This window comes from Megascapheus bottae, chromosome 18 (assembly GCF_031878675.1).
Source record: "Megascapheus bottae isolate mThoBot1 chromosome 18, mThoBot2.hap1, whole genome shotgun sequence".
Lineage (NCBI taxonomy): Eukaryota > Metazoa > Chordata > Mammalia > Rodentia > Geomyidae > Megascapheus > Megascapheus bottae.
This window is the reverse complement of record NC_143526.1, coordinates 27,423,051-27,440,460: the sequence shown is the minus strand read 5'-3', so window position 1 is coordinate 27,440,460 and position 17,410 is coordinate 27,423,051. Positions and strand designations below refer to the sequence as shown.

General features: G+C 48.7%; 1 protein-coding gene across 2 annotated transcripts in view; it reads left to right on the top strand.

Annotated features, from left to right (window-relative positions):
• Stk35 (serine/threonine kinase 35) overlaps positions 1–13,817 on the top strand; it is a 33,396-nt gene extending 19,579 nt beyond the window's left edge. For both annotated transcript variants that reach the window (XM_090352090.1, XM_090352089.1), the window contains exon 4: positions 13,500–13,817. The gene's annotated coding sequence lies outside the window, so the exon portion shown is untranslated. The remainder of the gene's footprint in view (positions 1–13,499) is intronic.
• Positions 13,818–17,410: the final 3,593 nt, after the last annotated feature.

Sequence of the window (17,410 nt, the reverse complement as noted above, 5' to 3'; positions counted from 1 at the left end):
ACAGCTGATGTTGGCCAGGTATGTTGCCGCCGGGTCACTAGCTGCTCCTCAGGTGAGGTCAGCCTACGTGTAGATTTCTCTGGGGTCACCCTGACACAACCCCAGACACAGGCAGGCAGACTGACAAGTCTGGGGATGGTAAGTTGGTACGGTGTTTACATAACCAAGGGTCTGGCAGCAGAGGAGGCTGATGGGCCGAAAGGTTGGAAAGTGGGAGAGCCAGAGCACACCCAAGATGGGGACATACGGCATCCTCTCTGGGCCCTGATTCCCTCAGCAGAAGCCCATTCCCTGCAATTTGGTCTAGATATTTGTTTGATGAGGACTCAAAGCAAATTGTAGGCATCCACCTCCTTCCATCCTTACTTGCTCTCTGATTGGTGTAGTTGCCTATAGCTCTGTTGGAAAATTCTGGGGCCAGTAGGATTTAGTGAATAAGCCCTCCTTGCCTTCCCTGCATCTGGCGGCACTTGCCCAAGCATGGTATTTGTCATTTGGACTACTATCAGAGCTTAGGTTTTCATAATGGGGAAAGGTCTCAGACAATTGTAGGAAGGCTGGAGAACAAGGGAAGGCTAAATGAATTTGAGGCTGTCTTTTTTAAAAAATGTATTGGACTTGAACTCAGAGCCTACCACTCTTGATTGGCTTTCTTACTCACACCTGGAACTCTACTGCTTGAGCCATGGCTCCAGTTTGGCCTTTTTGCTGGTTGAGATGGAGGCTCACATACTTTTCTACCTGTGCTGGCTTTGAACTGTGATCCTCCAGGTCTCAGCCTCCTGAGTATCAAGTATTGCAGGCATGAGCCACCAACCAGTGTCTTGGGGCTGCTTGGAACTGCCATGTGAGACGGGGTGCTCACATCTCTGGGTGTGAACTCAGGCTTTGTTAGGGAAGGGGCGGTTCTAGTAGTGAAATTTCCAAGCTCCTTAAATGGGTCCAGGCCTCCAGAGAGGGCCTGAAGTTTGTTTTGATAAACTAGAGCAGAGCAGACAGACTACTCCCAGCCCCTCTCCATCTCCACCAGTGGGTCCTCCGTGGCATTACAGGATCAGAGGAAATGCAGATCTCCAGTATTTCTAGAACTCCAGCCTGGCAGGTCTTGAAAACTGCCGACCAAGTTGAAAATAAATCAATACCTTAAAACACGGCAATGAATTTTCCAACTTTAAAGGAATTTCACTTTCAGTAAGAGGTGCCAAGGGAAAACTATAACTCAACCTGCATCATACATAGGTCAGGGGAAAAAAATCTGAATTTTGTTTCTTTGTTAAAGAAAGTGCTGCCTCGGGCCTTGAGAGTCACCCTGGCACCTATAAGGCATACAGAGGAAGATGGGAATGCAGCAGAACGGTGCTTGGTATGGCATTATGGGGCTGGGGAAGGAGTCTTTAGAACAGTGGCTATTTTTCTGATGGCCAGGCATAGCACTACAGCAGCACCAGGAAGCAGGCTGGCTTTGGTGTAACATTGGGGTTTAGTATTGATCATTTCTCCAATGGGAAATTTACCAAGACCACATAAGCTAGCCAACTCATTGTGCATCTTCTTCCATCTGAGTGGAAAGGGAACAGCCGGGTGACACCCTTTGTTTTTCCCTGTCTCCTTTTGGTGGACATGCCTTAGACATGCCCTTCTAGAGAGCTTGAGTCCACAGGGCAAGTAGAAGGCTTGGGGTAGAAGTGTGGTGCTTGTGGATTTTGGCAGTACTCAGGCTTTCCCAGCATTGCCCAATCCCTGTACCAGACAGGGAGAACTGGCAATCACAAGTGAGGCTCAGTTGTTGTTAGTAACCAGAATGCATACTTGGATCTAGGGAATGTTTGGAAGGAACCCTGGGTTTGCATGGGGTAGCAGAAATGTGTGTGAGTGTACCACACCCCACACACAGACAACAGGGTGACATTTACTGTTACTAAAACTTGCTCTGGGGTTAGGGCCAAGTGGCTTCACTGAAATTCAGATCCAGATGTTACTGCTGACACTGTCCAGACTTGCTCTTGCCTCCCCTGTGTGGGGCATCTGAAGGCCTAGTCACCTGGTATGGTCCTGGGGAGCAGAGCTCAGTCTCACTCTTACCATTGCCCTGTCCCTGGAAGCTTGGGCTGGTGCTGAGGGCAGATTAGATGAGAGGCTTTAGGGACCTTTCCTTGACCCTGATTCAAAGTAAACATGATAGAAGTACTGCTTCTGTTACAGTGGTTTCTGGAAGCTACCATCACTGAGTGAAGAGTTCCCTACTAAGTAATAGATCACAGTTCTAACTCGATATCTTAAGTAGTGTCAAAACCAAAGAAGCTGGGTGCCTATTGCCCATGCCTGTAATCCTGCTACTGTCAACACTGAGATCTGAGAATAGTGGATCGAAGGCAGCCTAGGCAGAAAAGTGGTGAAACTGATCTCCAATAACTAGCAAAGGTGCAAGTTGAGCTGTGACTCAAGTAGTAGAGTACCAGCCTTGAGTAAAAAAGCTAGGGGATAACACCGAGCCCTACCACTGACAGTAAATAAAACAGTATCATCAATGTGCTATGACCATTGTGCATTCTTCTGGGACCTCCCACCCAGGGTTCCACTCCTCCGTGCGTGTGGATCATCAGAAAGGCCCTTTGCCAGTGGTTCTTCAGCACCGGTGGGGATTTAACTGCCCTGCAAGCTCATTGTGGGAAGCTGGTGAGGGCCACTGTACAGCCTTCCAATGGTGCTAAGGCACACAGTGGAGAAGTGTCCTCCTGGATGAGGGCATAACCTGCCATCTTTACCATGCCACCATCTTCAGCTTTTACCCCTCTCCTTGCAAAATGCTGGGATCCCTGCCTACAAATCAGGAGCAGGAGACTGCCAAGTTCTAATCACAACTTAAGTAATTCTGCCTGTGTTTCTCTGCATACCTGGTACTGCAACTTCATCCTGTAGTGTTCCTCTTTAGAATAAGGTGAAGCCTTGTGAGAAGTAATTTACCTCTGAGAAGGGATTTAACTGCCTGGGCTTCCCTGGCCCTGGGGAAGTAGAACAGCAAGCATGCTGAAAGGGTGGAAGTCTCAGGGTGACCCAGGTGAGTGCCTGCAGGGTGGTAATAGGATCTCTGCAGACCTGTGGATAGGGAGATGATCAGCTCAAGAGGGGAAAGGAAATGCAGAGGGGCCTGTGGAATGTGAAACACTGTTGTTTGCTCAACATGGCTCTGGAGTTTTGATTAGCAAAGCTACATGTATTTATCCCATAGGCATGGGCATGTATTGCGCATGCAGTGCCAGTATAGTTTTGACCTCAGTCCTCTCCTACCTGGCATCTCTGGGCAGTAGAAGCTTCATTGATACCTGCACTTACTGTGGGATGAAACTGTGAGGTTAGAGGGTTGCCAGGCAAACCTTGAGCACATTATAGGTTTTGAGGCCTAGAGCCTTTTTGTGCCTGTTTTTGACCAAGTTCGTGGTGGGTCTAGAATTAGCATCTGGGAACATGTGCAGGTTCCTCTGCTTTCCTCATTAAGAAAGACCCCAAATGGGGTCCATGGTATTTTGTGTCCTAAGCAGGATGATAGGTCTTATGGGGTAGGGCAAAAAATCAGACATGGGGCCGGGAGTTTGGCCTAGTGGTAGAGTGCTTGCCTAGCATGCACAAAGACCGGGGTTCGATTCCTTGGTACCACATACTTAGAAAAAGCCAGAAGTGGTGCTGAGGCTCAAATGGTAGAGTTCTGGCCTTGAGAAAAATCCAAGGACAGTCCTTAGGCCCTGAGCTTAAGCCCAGGACTGGCAAAAATAAATAAATAAATAAATCAGACATGGTCACCACTGCAGATGCAATGTTAGTTATGTATGGATGGAGAAAATGGCAGAAAAGTGATCTTCCCCAGAATGAGATTCTCTACAGGGATGATACTGAAACAGGCCGGATAGAATCTTTCTCCATCAGAGGGGCAGGAGCTGGCAGAAGGGAGGTGAGCTCCGAGGAGAGAGGCAAGGAGGAGCCTGGACTGAGCAGTTGTTTCTTGGTTGTTTTTTGTGTTTTTCCTGTTTTCAGATAGTTTTTCTCAGTAGCCCAGGTTGGGCTTGACCGTGGTGATCATCATCATCCTTCCTGAGTTCCAGGAGGCTGGGATAGATGAGGGCTTTAGCTGTTGGGTAAGGATATGTTGTGTGACCAGTAGAATTGTGTACAGAGACAAGTGTGGTAGAAGCTGGGAGCCCACTTAGAAGCCATATCAACACAGGTTGAGGAAAGTGGGTATGGAGATGGCAGAGGTGACATGATTTGTGTCGTCCTTGTGGAAGGGACTTGCTAGTCTGTTAGTCTTCTATCTCATTCTAAATTTTAACATGTTCCACCAAAGTGAGCACCATGTGGGAGCACTTAGAGATGAGGAAGAGATGGCTCAGAGGTTGCTGTGAGAGCCTGGGCATGATTAAAGTTGTTCTATTATTCTTCCGCATTGTTCTCAGGCTTGCTTCAGTCATACAGGGATGGTACCCAGGGCTGTGCCCGTGACATTTTTGGTGACTGCATCTTTCTGGATTTTGTGCTTTCTTCTGCAATCAGCTTCTTACTAGGTGACTGATGTGTCTGGCTCTCTCTAGTCTTCATTTACATCTGTTCTTTGCTGTAATTATGTCTTGAGAACATAGTGTTGTTGTTTTTGTTGTTGTTGTTTTCCAAAGCTGAAAATCCGTGGGAAAGAGGTCCTGTCACATACATATGGACAACCTTATGGACTCCTAACACTTGAATCTCCTACTTTTGTGACATTTGCCAGCTATAAAATTGATTTTGAAAGTCACTTAAATTTACAAATTGGGAAATACTTTCTACTTGAGGTTAAGGAAAGAAGTGAAGGGGAGAAGGATGGGAAAACCTCTGGACTTCGGACTTCTGAGGGTAATACCAAGAGCAGAGGTACCGTCATAGTCTTAACTTGACCTACAGCTACATGTAGGGGAGGGCTTCACAGTCATTCCTGGGGTTTGCCCCAGACATTTGTTTTTGCATAGGACAAATCAGAGTCTTTATCCCAGGGCAGCTTGAATCTTTGTGTGGGATGGGTAAGCCTATTTTTCACCTCTACATGGACTTTCAAGCACCCGTTAATTTCTCCCTACTCTCTTAGAGTTAATTCCTCACCTGTGTCCTGGGTACTGCTCCCCAGTTCCAGAGAAAGGTGATTTGTCCTTAGCTGTGTGGTGTGTGCCAGCTCAAGGGCCAGAGCTCCAGCCCAGGCTCTCCTGTACCTAACTCCCCTAGAGGCTACCTGGGCAAGTCTGGAGTGGGCCTGGCCTGTACCATCTTTTGGGCCACCAGAGTAAGTGACAGCAATATGTGAGATCAGATGGGTCTTGAAGAAAGGAGCACAGGGGAGAGCAACCTGAGCAGAGCCCTTGGCACGATTACAGGCAAAGAGCACTGGATGGCTCACACACAGGCCCTAGCTGGGGAACTGAAAGCTTCATTTGTCAGGAGCCTTGCATGTTGGTCTAAGGAGTAGGAACCTGTAGGCATGGCGGGACTGGTGGCTGGGTCTTAGGAGTTAGGGAGAGAACTGTGCCCTCCTCTTCATACCCTCCCCCCCTCCCAGAGATGAGATATCACACCTGGCAGTGCTGTGCTCATTTCCAGGAGTGAGAATGTACAACAAGGGCAGTACATACGACAGGTAGAAGTTCTGTGCTTCCATAGTGGTGTCAGGACATTTTGGATATTTGGGGGCTTGCTGTTGAACCTAAGGTTAAACTGTGGTTTTCTCCTTGTTGGCTATGTGGCTTTGGCCACAACGTTTGCCTTCTCTGGGTCCCATCTCCTTGTGTGATGTTCAGGAAGGCAGTGACTGTCCTGTGATGAGCACTGCCCCAGCATGTACGTGCAGGAATTCACAGGGTAGCATGATGTATTACCCTCATCCTGCTGCTTTGTTTTTGCCAAATCCTTATAGGTGTAATCACAACAATTTGTGGAAGCCTCTTTTCCCCTAAGAGAGCTCCAAGCCCCTTAGCAAGTGCTGGGGTGATTTCCCTAGGCCTACTGGGTTTTGGACTGGTTGCTGTAACAAGAAAGCCATATGGTCTTCCTTTTGCCCAGGCCACTCTGGGCACCACCTCACTTGAGTCTTTCTGTAACCACAAATTGTCTTTCGCCATATGGAAGAGTGACCTCTTCTTTAGTAACTGGGATTTAGATGTCTTCCTCCTGGCAAAGGGTCCTTCAGAGAACTTGGCAATCCCAGCCTTTCCCCTGAGCCTTTCCCTCTGCTAATCACAGAGCTCAGCTGAACCTGACTCTGTGGGGACCAATTGAGGCAGTTGGCAGCTTTTATTTCAACCTCATATTTAATAAGTTGAAGAAGAGAATTCGTTAGGGTATCCATATAGCTAACTGCCAATTACCAAGGCTGTTTCTAGAGACTAAAAGTTCACCTTGGTTGGTTTTAAATTCCACCCAGTACCTGTTTACTAGTTAAGGTACTTATGGGAAGCCACCAGCCCCAGTGCCCAAAGGACTCCTGGTTTTGATGCGTCCTGAATTGCAGTCTCAGACAAGAGATGACTCTGTCAGCAGCCTGGCTTACTGCTGGCTACCACAGGGCCTTCCAAATCCAGTATCTTGTGTCCCGCCCAGTGGTTCTTCTTTTTGGGCAATGGGCAAGCATTTTTAATGCTAGGATATGGAGCCGCACATGCTGAGGAATCAGGAGGTTTAAAATAAGTCAGCAATGCAGACAACAGGAGCACTGCAGCAACGAGAGTGGCTCTCTGTGAGAGCTTGGACTCAACTGCCCAGACTGAACCTTCCAACTCTGTCTTGAGAGAAAGCTGACATCTGTTTGGGTGGCATTCTGTCTTTGCTTTCAGCTCTACTTGGACCCTTTCATTATGGCATACCCTGCTGCCCTGAGGGCTGTGTCATCAGTGTAGTAAGTAATGCGCAGATGGAGCATTATCTGCAGTAGCAGAGTCTACCCCCTCTTGGTAGTATTGGTCTCTTTTAAAGAGGCTCTGCAGGAAGCCTTCAGGGAGAGGGTCCTCACTGCCCTTGTTAGAGTGAGATGGACTCTAGGGTGTGGGCTTAAGTTGGCCCTAAATGCATGCCCACTGACCTGATTCTCCCTGCCTTGGCCACATAGGTTGTACTGTTGTTCTGGGCTTAGAGCCGTGGGAAGCCCTCCTTGCCACTTCTGTACGGCTCTGTGGCTGGCTTCTACAGAACCACATAGGTTAAGAGCCTGCAGAGGCCCTCTTGATCTCTGTATTCTTTGTGTTATAGACCCTTTTCAGACTGAATTCATGGGATTTCATGTTGTGACATTTCACAGCTTTTCAAGATGTTGCTGAAGCTGTGGCCCCAAAGCCATGTTCCTGGGGTTAGTGCCCCTCTGCAGATCCATCTTCTTTTGACACATGAGGAAATGAAGTATCCACAGAGGAGCAGGGAAGGAGCCCTGGGACCACAATTCTGCTTCTTGCCCCCCTGGGAACCTTTGCTTAGGGTTGTAGTCATGCCTCCGCAGCTCAGGTGGCAGTCTGCCTTTCAAAGACATCTAGGGTCAGCTCCCGCTAGACACTCAAGTCAGTGCACAGGATCTGGAAGATGAGGGTGGGGGTATTGCAGGCAAGGGGAAACCCCTGACTGCACAGAGATCTGAGGAGTCCACAGAAATTTAGGCCAAAGCCAGATTTCCATCTTCACTGCTCTTTATGTAGCTGACTTAGACTCAAGAGCCATGGTCAGAAGCTAAGCCAGTCTCAGCCGCAATTAGATTCCGGGGGCCCTCTCCACATAAACAGAATGTGTTTGCACACAGTAGGTAGGACCTTCTCAGAGAGAGAAGGCTTCCTGTAACGCTGGGAAGAAACAGTGGAAAGAGCTGGAGTTGAGCCAAGAAGCCTCATGGTTCTATAACAGATTGGCTATCTGGTGTCAGAGGAAATCTGTGGTCCTCCATGTCACGTTGCTGCCATCGCTGCCATCCGACCCTGAGCATGAGGGGGCATGGCACAGTATTAGCATGGCCTCAGGACTGGACCCTGGTCCAGCTCTGTCCCTTCCAGCAGGGGGCCAGGGGAAGTGGGCCTGGCCTCCCTCCACAACAGTGGCTGCTGGGATGTTCAGGGTGGATGTGGGCAGAACACTTGGCCATGAAGGGGGATCTCAACCTGAGACAAGAAGCATTCTAATCATTTTTTTTATATTAAAATGCTGTTACGTTGAATAAGTGATGCTGAGAATTTCACAAATTAACTTTGTTGTATTGCCAGGTACTCAGTTTCTACCAATCCCTTGGCATTTGAGCTCTCTAACAACCAATGCTGTTAGGTAACCCAAGCTGCTTCAGAGCTGCAGCACACTGTCCTGTCCCTGCATGGCTTCTCTGTGCTTGGCTTATTGGGAGGAGACATGGGGATGAGGGGATGAGGGGCCAGGAAAGCTGAGTGTCTCTGGGTGGAAAGCCTGGGTAATAACCAGACTAGCAGGAGCTGAGGCCCAAAGCAGAAAGAAGGCTATTATCTCAAGAGGGTTGGAATTTGTGCCTTCGCCATGTAAAGGACTTACTGTGAGGTGTCTGTGGGTCTCGCGTGCTTTTTGAATTAGATTTAAAGCTGCCATCTCTCTTTAGTCCTGCTTGCTACGTGACACCTGTTTGTTACAGATGCTGCCAATGCTTCATACCTGGAAGAGTAGGCATTTTCTCACATAAGTTGAGAAGACGGATGCTCAATAGATTCTTGGAAAGGTCAGAGCTAGTAGGTGGAAGGACTGTAATGTAAATTTTGCCCATATTCTTGACAACTCACCTTTTGCCATTCTTTCACTAGCCTTTCCCTTATGGACCAGTCAGGTGTGGTGCAGCTGCCTTGCTCTGGCATCCTGGTCAGGTCTTTCAGATTGTTGTAAACTGCTGTGGACTTGAATCTGCGCATGTTTGTGATTGCTGATTTCCCCCTCCCCTCTGTCCTGACACCATTTCTCTTCTTGAAGACAGCATTCTCCCATGCTGACCACAAGAGACCCACAGGTTGTACCATGGGCTGCTTTTAGCATGGTAATCCACAGCTTTGCCCTCCTGGAAGACCCATGGCCTCTGGCTCAGCCTCAGTAATGGAGCTTCAGAGAACTGGGCTCCCTGGCCTGAGTCCCTTAGCTGATCAGAGCAGACCATAGTGCTGGACTCCTGAAGTCCGGTGTGCCAGTGTGTGATGTCTGACTACAAGCAGCCACAAGTGTTTGCGTACTACATTAATGAACAATTCAGTCTCCTACTTAGGAGATGATTGTCCTCTGTCTTGACAGGTGACTTGGCTTTCACATGCCTCCTATGCCAGCTTGTTCTGCAGAATGATAGGCTTTGACTTAATAACACAGCCTCAGTTTGCTCATCTGTGAAACAGATAATTCCTAAATAGACAAAAGAAGCACTGCATACCTCTGAAGACTGGGGTGTGTTTAAGTGTATTTTTGACTGCCCATTTGGTAATACTACACACTGTGTCCATGCAGTGCCTAATCTGTGAGGTGCCAACCAAATGACTTTCTGATTAAATGAGAGGCAGAGTAGAAACTAGGCTTCAGGTTCAAGTCCCAGACAACCATTTACTAGCTATGTACTCTGCTCTTGATGTACTTGCCAGCCTATGTAAGCTAACCACTCTCATGACTGGAATTTCTCATCTGTGAAGAGAATTTTCTTTCACAGATAAATGCATATAGAGTACATGCTAGAGCCTACACCTGTGTCCAGGTGCTTGGTGTCTCTGTCTTTTGCCAGTCGGTGGGACTGCTGCGCCACACTGAAGCCACCTTCAGACAAATACCAGCCGTTGCCTCCTTGTAAAAGTGCAGACATTGAGGTCCTGGACTCTGGTTGACTTCAAAAACCTGTCCTCAGGTGTGAGCAGTCAGAAGGCTCTGGGAATATTCTACCTTCAGGTTGCCCTTGAAGCCATTACAGTAATGGATAGCAGACATTTACATCCTTGTCACACACAGTGAGGACCAGAGGGCTGCCCTCCACCAACTACCCTGCCTTTATTCCCCCACCACATAGGGAATGTAGGATAGTTTTTTAATTAAACTTTGACCCAGCATAAGTTCAGGACAGTCCAGTCTGTTAACACTGTCAGAGCCAGAATGAACACTGACAAGGATTAGAGTGAGTGAGCTCTGATTGAGGGCCATTCTGTGCAAAATTCTGAAACAAGCAATTTACTCAGTGTCAAAGGGCACTGTCTGCATTTTCTAGAAAGAGGAGACTCAAATTATAAATAGTTAGGACCTGAATTTGAACCTTTGTCTGCCATCAAGCCTGTGCTCTTGCCCTCCGAGGGCCAGAATGAGGATGCTGCATCCCCAAAGTAGTTGTGACTCCCAGAAACTTGATACATTCTGTACAACGGTAGAGTGTAAACCCAGAGGTCAGAGATGGAACAATCCCTACTGAACTTGTCTAGCCAAAGAAATGACACTTGGATATGAAGGGAGGCAGAGCATATCTTGAGAATAAGGATGGTCCTTTATTTCCTGAGATGCTCTCTGTTTGCAGGTTGAGTAATGTGGCAGGAGATAGATAGGAGCCTCTGCTATCCCTGGCGCCATCCTTACGTTGCCTGCGTCTTGGCTCTTTCTAGCCTTATGTGCCAAGCTGTTTATGGCTTAATAGGAAGAGTTTGGTTCCTCTGACTCTTTGGGAAGACCAGACAGTTCCTCAGGTGGCCAAGGAACTCTCTGGAAGGCTGCTCACTGTCTAGTTTCACTACATCTCACCTTGGGTCTTGGGTATCAGACCTGTTCAGAGGCACCTAAGCCCTGAATCCTTTTCTGAGTGGTTCTATTTATAAATGTATTAAATGGGGTTTAAACTCTCATGTCTCTAGGAAGAGATTTTATCTTCCATAGTTACATGTTAAGTATGAGCAGGGCTGAGGCTGGCCTGGGTTAAAATTCTTCTGCCACTTACTGCCTGGGCAGTCTTACCCTGAGCTTCAGTTTCCTCTCTGTAAGAGAAGGACCAGACCCCTCCTCACACTGCGGATTAGCACCATCTTCCAGCAAGTTTGGCAGTTGTGCTTTTGCCTTCTAGGAAGGCTGTGTGGTCAGTGGGGATGAGGATCTACCAAGAGAGACAAGCAAGTCATGGCTGAGGGTAGAAATCAGGGACTCGGGTCACAGTCCAGGCATCTAGGAGCCCTGATAATGGCATCTTACTAGGATGGAACAGCCTGGGAGGGCCCACCAAGGCTAGGACCAGCACCATTTTTGTCACCAGCCAGTGTCAGAGAGACCTGTGCGTCACCCATGTGGTTCTGGCTGCTCCTTCCTTTTTCAGGCTGTAGAAAGGAACTTTTTCTATGAGGTTTTGTTTTTGTTTCATCCTGTTTTGTTTTGCTGTACTGGGGATTGAATACAGGGGGCGACTGAAGAGCTATCCCGTTCACTTGTGTATGTGTTTAGTAATGCATCTCATCGGTACAGTGTGCTCTTACCACGTACATCCCTCCATTACTCTTGCCTTGTCTCTCTCAAACGAGAGAAGAGATGCAATGGTTGTCTTTGCTGAGACTGGATAATTTTATTTAACTTCTTGCTCTCCATTTATATCTATTTCCTAGGAAATAATAAAATTTCATTTTTAATGGTTGAGTAAAGCTCCACTCATCATGTATACATACTATTGGTAGGCCCCTAGGCTGATTCCACTGCTTGGCTGTTGTGAATAGTGCCTCGATTAAAACGGGCAAAGCTGACTGTTGGATTTTTATTTCATGTTTGTCAGAATTTCCATACCATTGCCTCCTAAGTAGGTGGAATTACAGGCATGTTTTCCTCAGCCCCTAAACTTTGCTCTGGGGGGATGGTGTATACTTCCTGATCAGATGAAAGAGGAGCAGGAAACCAAGGTTCTGTCTTGGGGACAGCCGTCCAAACTCTTCCTCTGTCTACCCAGGAAGAGCCAGACTGACACCATCCTACCCAGAGAGCACCAAAGCTGATGGAAAATGTCAGCTTTGCTTCCTACAAGGCTGCCTGATGATCACTTCCGATCTCATTGCCTTCCCCTGCCTCCTCCCCTCACTGGGTGTCAGCAGCCATGGGCCACAACTGGTCAGATTGATTTCACTCCCTAAATTCTTTATAATGGGTTAAACTGCAGCCAGAACTGAGAGAGATTATGCTCCTGTGCTTCTGGCACATAGCTTTGTAACTTATTTCCACTTGACCCACACATGCGGGCTCTGATCAGTGTTCAGATGCCACACATCTCTCATTTCCTCCGCAGAGTATATCATTGAGTTGATGGATCATTCGCTCAGTCATCCTTTATTTTGGCCTTGTAAGTTATTATTGCCTCATAATTTAGGACAATAAACATCCTTTTTCATGTCTTTTCCATATTTGGGGCTTTCAGAGATGCTGATCTCCTGGGAGTGTGAGCTGTTAGGCTCCAGGTCCAAGTACATGGAAAAGCGCATTGCCAGTCTTCTTCCAGAGATTGTCACGGTCCTCCAGTACTATGGGTAGGGTCCTTCCCATGATGTCCCCAGCCAGAAGACGTGTCTAACTCAGAAATCAGAGTGCAGCCAGACACTTCAAAAAGTTTGGTAATTCCAAGTACAAGCGCGATGGGAATTACCACCTAGATAGTAGGGCAAGGCTATACTTAGCTCTGATTAGGTGGCTCAGCGTATGAGAACGGCTCACATCTAATTTCTATAGGCTTTTATGTTTTAGGTTTCCATTTTCCCATGTCCCTGCAGGGCCACTTCTTGTCCTATTCCTGAAGCCTGACACAAAGGCAATTTGTAAATAACAGCAAAAGTATTCTCTCTAAATTGTAGATACCCAGTCAGTCACAGACCACATAATGATGTTCCAGGCAGTGGTGGGCTGTGTGCTAACATCTAGCCTTCTTAGTTTGTTTAAACCATGTCTGTTATTATACTGGCCTCCTATGACTGTGTGCAGTAATCTTTATAAAAATGTTTAGTGTAGGAACAGAGGATTTAAGTTAACTCTTGTTCAAGTGTTAGAGCCTACGTAACTCAGTTCTGGCTCCAGATACCCTAGCCTTAACTCCAGTAACATGACAGAATTAGAGCAAGCAGTGAGAAACGTGGCTCTGATCTAACCTCTGACCTTGCTGGGTGAGACTGCAGCTTCAGTTTAGTTTCTCATGTTTAAAACAGGTCAATGAAAGCTTCAGAGGGTTATTGGAAGGCACAGTACTGCCATGGGGGTGAAGTATGGGCTCTGTTTCCAGATGGCTGGAAGGAAGCAGAGTGATAGCTGGAGCTAGATTCTGTGTTTACTTTTAGTGCCTGCATTGGTTGTGACCTGAGAACATGTCTGTATTGTCAGTGTAATTGTGATGCCCAGGTAACTCAAGTATTTAGAGGAACCTACGCGCCACTCCCACCCCTCCATGCACACACAGCTTCAGAGCCACTCTGGGTTGGGTGCTGGTGCCCCAGGCTCTGATCACATTTCAGCTGTGCCTGCCTTCTGTCTTCCAGGTCGATCCTCGGGACCCACAGTCTCATGCCGTGGACAGGACAGCAGAAGGTCTAGGTGGTGGCTTGGCTGGTGGTGATCGGCTAACAGCTTGGACCTCCAGCAATGTGAAGCTTTTGTTTGGGATTCCCCTCCTGTTAGTTGCATTTTGGGTTTTTGTTGTTATTTTTTCCTGTCCTTTTATTTTCTTTTCATTTAAGTCATCGATATTTCAGAACAGCAGAAAGTTACGCTGTGGACAGGCGTCATTTAAAGAAAGTCAATGTGGACAAAGCACGTGTAAATTTTACTGTTCATTTCTGTAAAAGGTTAGGGAGCGATTTGAGTTGTGTCATTTTCCTTCTGATTTCTCTGTGCGTCTCAGTTCTGCTTGTAGCATCTCACTCCCTGGAGAAGATCATCTCCCCAGAGAGTGTTGGGGATTCTTTTGGAATAGGATGTGAAGACATGGGAGGCTTCTGGGCCAGCCTTCTCCCAGACACAGGCCTGCTGGACTCTGGCCAGCCCTCAGACCTCACACGGGACAGAGGTGAAGAGCTGCCTGGATAAGGAAGGCAAAGGCCAGGGCTCAGCCAGGAGGACTCCAGAAAGGAGCCCAGCCTGCAGGTTTGGTTCTCTTTAAGCTGTTGGGAGTCCAGGCCACACCAGGACTCGGTGGTAGGACATGGGTTCCTCCTCTGCCCTTTATAACTGGGAGCCCCAGAGGTTAAGGGCAACCCATGCCCACTGCTGCAGTGAGCAGCTAGTTCCGTAAGCCTACTGTCTGGCTATGACTGTTGTGCCAAGCCTCTTCCTGAGTCCTCAGATGCCATCAACATGGTTAGCTCAGCACCCCTCACCAGCTGCCTCCAGACCATCGTCTTCCCAGGTGTGCCACAGACTGCCTGGACCCTAAGCTCTGGTGACCATTGATTGCCATGGTAACAGTGTCCTGTACTGGCTGCCACTTTGGTTGTCTCTGTGAAGGTGTACCCTGCTGCCAGGGTCCACTGTGTTACATCCCAGTGACACATCAAGCGCCATCTCCCTGATCCCTTGGACTGACTCAGTGGGTGCCCATACTCCTGGTAGGCCCCTCCTTCCAGGCTGCTGCTGGGAGCCCACTGCCATTCCCCTTTTCTCTAGCTGGATGCCTTTGGCTGCTCCAAAGCTCTTCCAGGTTTTTCACCTATTATTTATGGCCAAATGGGATATAGGGTTTCTAGGGAAGGGGAAAGGGCTCATTTGTGTTCATTTTTGTTCCCCCTCCCCCCCCCCACACACGCACACTAGACTAGGACCGATGGGGAGCTGATTGGAGGGCATTTCAGTTGGTGTGTGACCAAGAGGGACTTGCCCCATAAGCAGCGGTCCTTATGGCCCTGCAGCGCCCAAATGACAGCACACCCAGCCCCGCCATGCATCTGTTCAATTCCTCCAGCCTTGTCTGAGCCCATCGGCTGCACCATGACATTTCTTCTTCCTCTCAGCAGAAGGCTGGCTGCTGTTATTGGAATCCCATGGGCTACAGGAGGCAACAAGGCTCTTTGCTTCCCTTTGCAGGCTGTTGTGATTGCCTGGCCCTTGTTTCCTCTCCTCTGATTTTCTCAGGCAGGCTCCTGAGTATATTGGGAGTGGCAGCAGCCCCCTCTGACTTTAGAGCATGCTCCTCTGCTCCGCCTTCCTGCCTTCCTTGGGAGCTGTCATCTCTCCATGTATGAACAGGCGGGAAAAGCAGTCCCCAAATATGGAGCAGATGTGGGCCACCAGGTGACCTGCTTGTCCTTTTGTTCTGCTCAGCCCAGGCTCTCGACTCTAAATGTCAGTAGTCACTGGAGGTCACAGGTGGGTGGCCTGGCAGGGGCAGACTATTTTCCTGCACCTTTTCTTCCAGGACTTGAGTCAGCTCTGGCTTGGTGGGACCTCCTTCCCTAGCTCAAATGAGCACCAGCTCTTGAGTCCCAAGTGCCTGTCCCTGCCTCTTCCCCTCCCCGCCCTGCTCTGTCATGGTCAGTGAGTCTACTCTGGGTGGCTCCTTCAGTCTTCCCAGAACTGCCCTTCCCGACTGCACACCACCTGCTGATTCTTTCTGCCTCTACCTGGGTCTCAGGCCTGCCAGCCTCCATGGGACATCATCTCAGCACCCCAAGTTTGTTAGACACCTTACAACAGTAGTCCTCTTCCTGGATGTGTGAAAAGGGTAGACTGTTGAGAGACTGTCCTGGCCTTAGCCTCCTGGGAGAGGAGTCAGCAGGACAGATCTTAGTGCCTTACTCCTTTGTAGTCCTTGGCCAGACTCCTGCCTCAACCAGCAGCACATGGCCATCTAATCCCCTGTGTCTACTTGTCATTTGCACTCACACTTTTTCACCTGCGGATTGCCAGAGGGGAAAGAAGGTCTTCACCCCCAACCCTCTTACAACCCCAGCATTGCCCAGCTGCCTCCAGGGCACTCTGGGTAGCGTTAGCCCAGGACAGGAGAGGTGCTGCCCGCAGGTGCATGCTGTCTGGTGACCCCAGCAGGTCCCTTCCTGCGCTTACCTCTAGCCAGAAGGTCACATCTGCTTCTTCCAGACTGGCTCCATCTCACCCCACTCTGGGTAAGGGGACTAAGGTTCTGTCCTTAGCCTCATCTCACACCAGCGAGAGGCAGTGGGACAGGTAATGGAAACTCGAATCCTCCCACCCTTCTGGGGGTTTGCTCCCATGTCTGCCTTTCAGAGGGAGTGTGTTAAATGTTTACTTAAGAAATAACCCTGTTTACAGCTGGAGGAGAAATGCGCCCACCCTAGGGGGGAGATTTCACTCTGGACTGGGCCTGGCCTCCTTTATGGCACTGCCAGTGGTAGGCACGGAGTGAATGTAGGCAGAGAAGGTGGGGGCCCTTCATCCCCTCTGCTCCCTACCCTGTGGTGCTAGGACCTCTCCCACCTCCACCATTCCCTTCCAGGGTTCTCAGCTACTCAACATATCACTTGTCTCCTATCCTAGAAAACCAGTGTTTGGAGCAATAAGATCATTTTTGCTTGAATTTCTAAGAAAAGGAAAAGAGCTGGTGGTGTGGGATCTTCGTTAGTACTGTTTACTCTTTTAGAAGACAACTTAAAAGGATAGATAGCTGGGTTTTAGCCTCTGGGGTATTTAGGGAACTTGAAAAGCAAGAGCCAGGCTCTGCCTGCTCAGGAGGGGACCCTAACTACCCGTGCCCTCTTCCCCAAGAGCACCTCCAGCCTCTCCTCTCCTCCAGGGCGGCTAGCTCTTGTTCTAGGTGGATCTCTTGGTTATTCCTCCCTCTGACCATCTCTTCCCCTCACCTCCCCAAATCTGTGTGGCTAGTCCTAGACTTAGCTGCTGGAAGTGGGAGGCCCAGCAGCCTCAAGACGGTCAGCTTCATTATTCAGCTCTCCAGGCCAGCAGATTTGGGAGGCTGAGGCCCAGAGCTACTGCCTCGGACCCTGACCTACACACCCTGGCTTTTTCTGTTGGGGGGGGGCAAGTTAATGCAGGATCCACAGCCTCCCCCCCACACACTTAGGTATGAACCCCGTGCCCTCAGTTGCCTGAGGACCCCACCCCCCTCTCCTAGGGTTGCACAGGGTACCAAAAGTTGCACGCCCCCACAGAAACTTGTTTTTCCCAGGCAAGACCACAGGAGGAAAGAAGCTGATTTGGGGGCATTTTAAAGAAATCTTGTGCCCCTAGAGCTTATCCTCAGCTGGGGAGGGCATTTCAGTGGCCTCCTGGCTTGTGTGAGGGCAGATTTGTTGTGAGGGAGGTTTTAAGCCAGGCACAGGTTAGTTTCAAATACTAGTTAATCTATTTTCTATTTTCTTTTTTGCACAGAAGCTGGTAATCTAGGACCTACGTGTGAACAACTTTATATGAATATTTTTTGTACTTGGTTTACTTGGGTTGATATAATGCATTATATTTA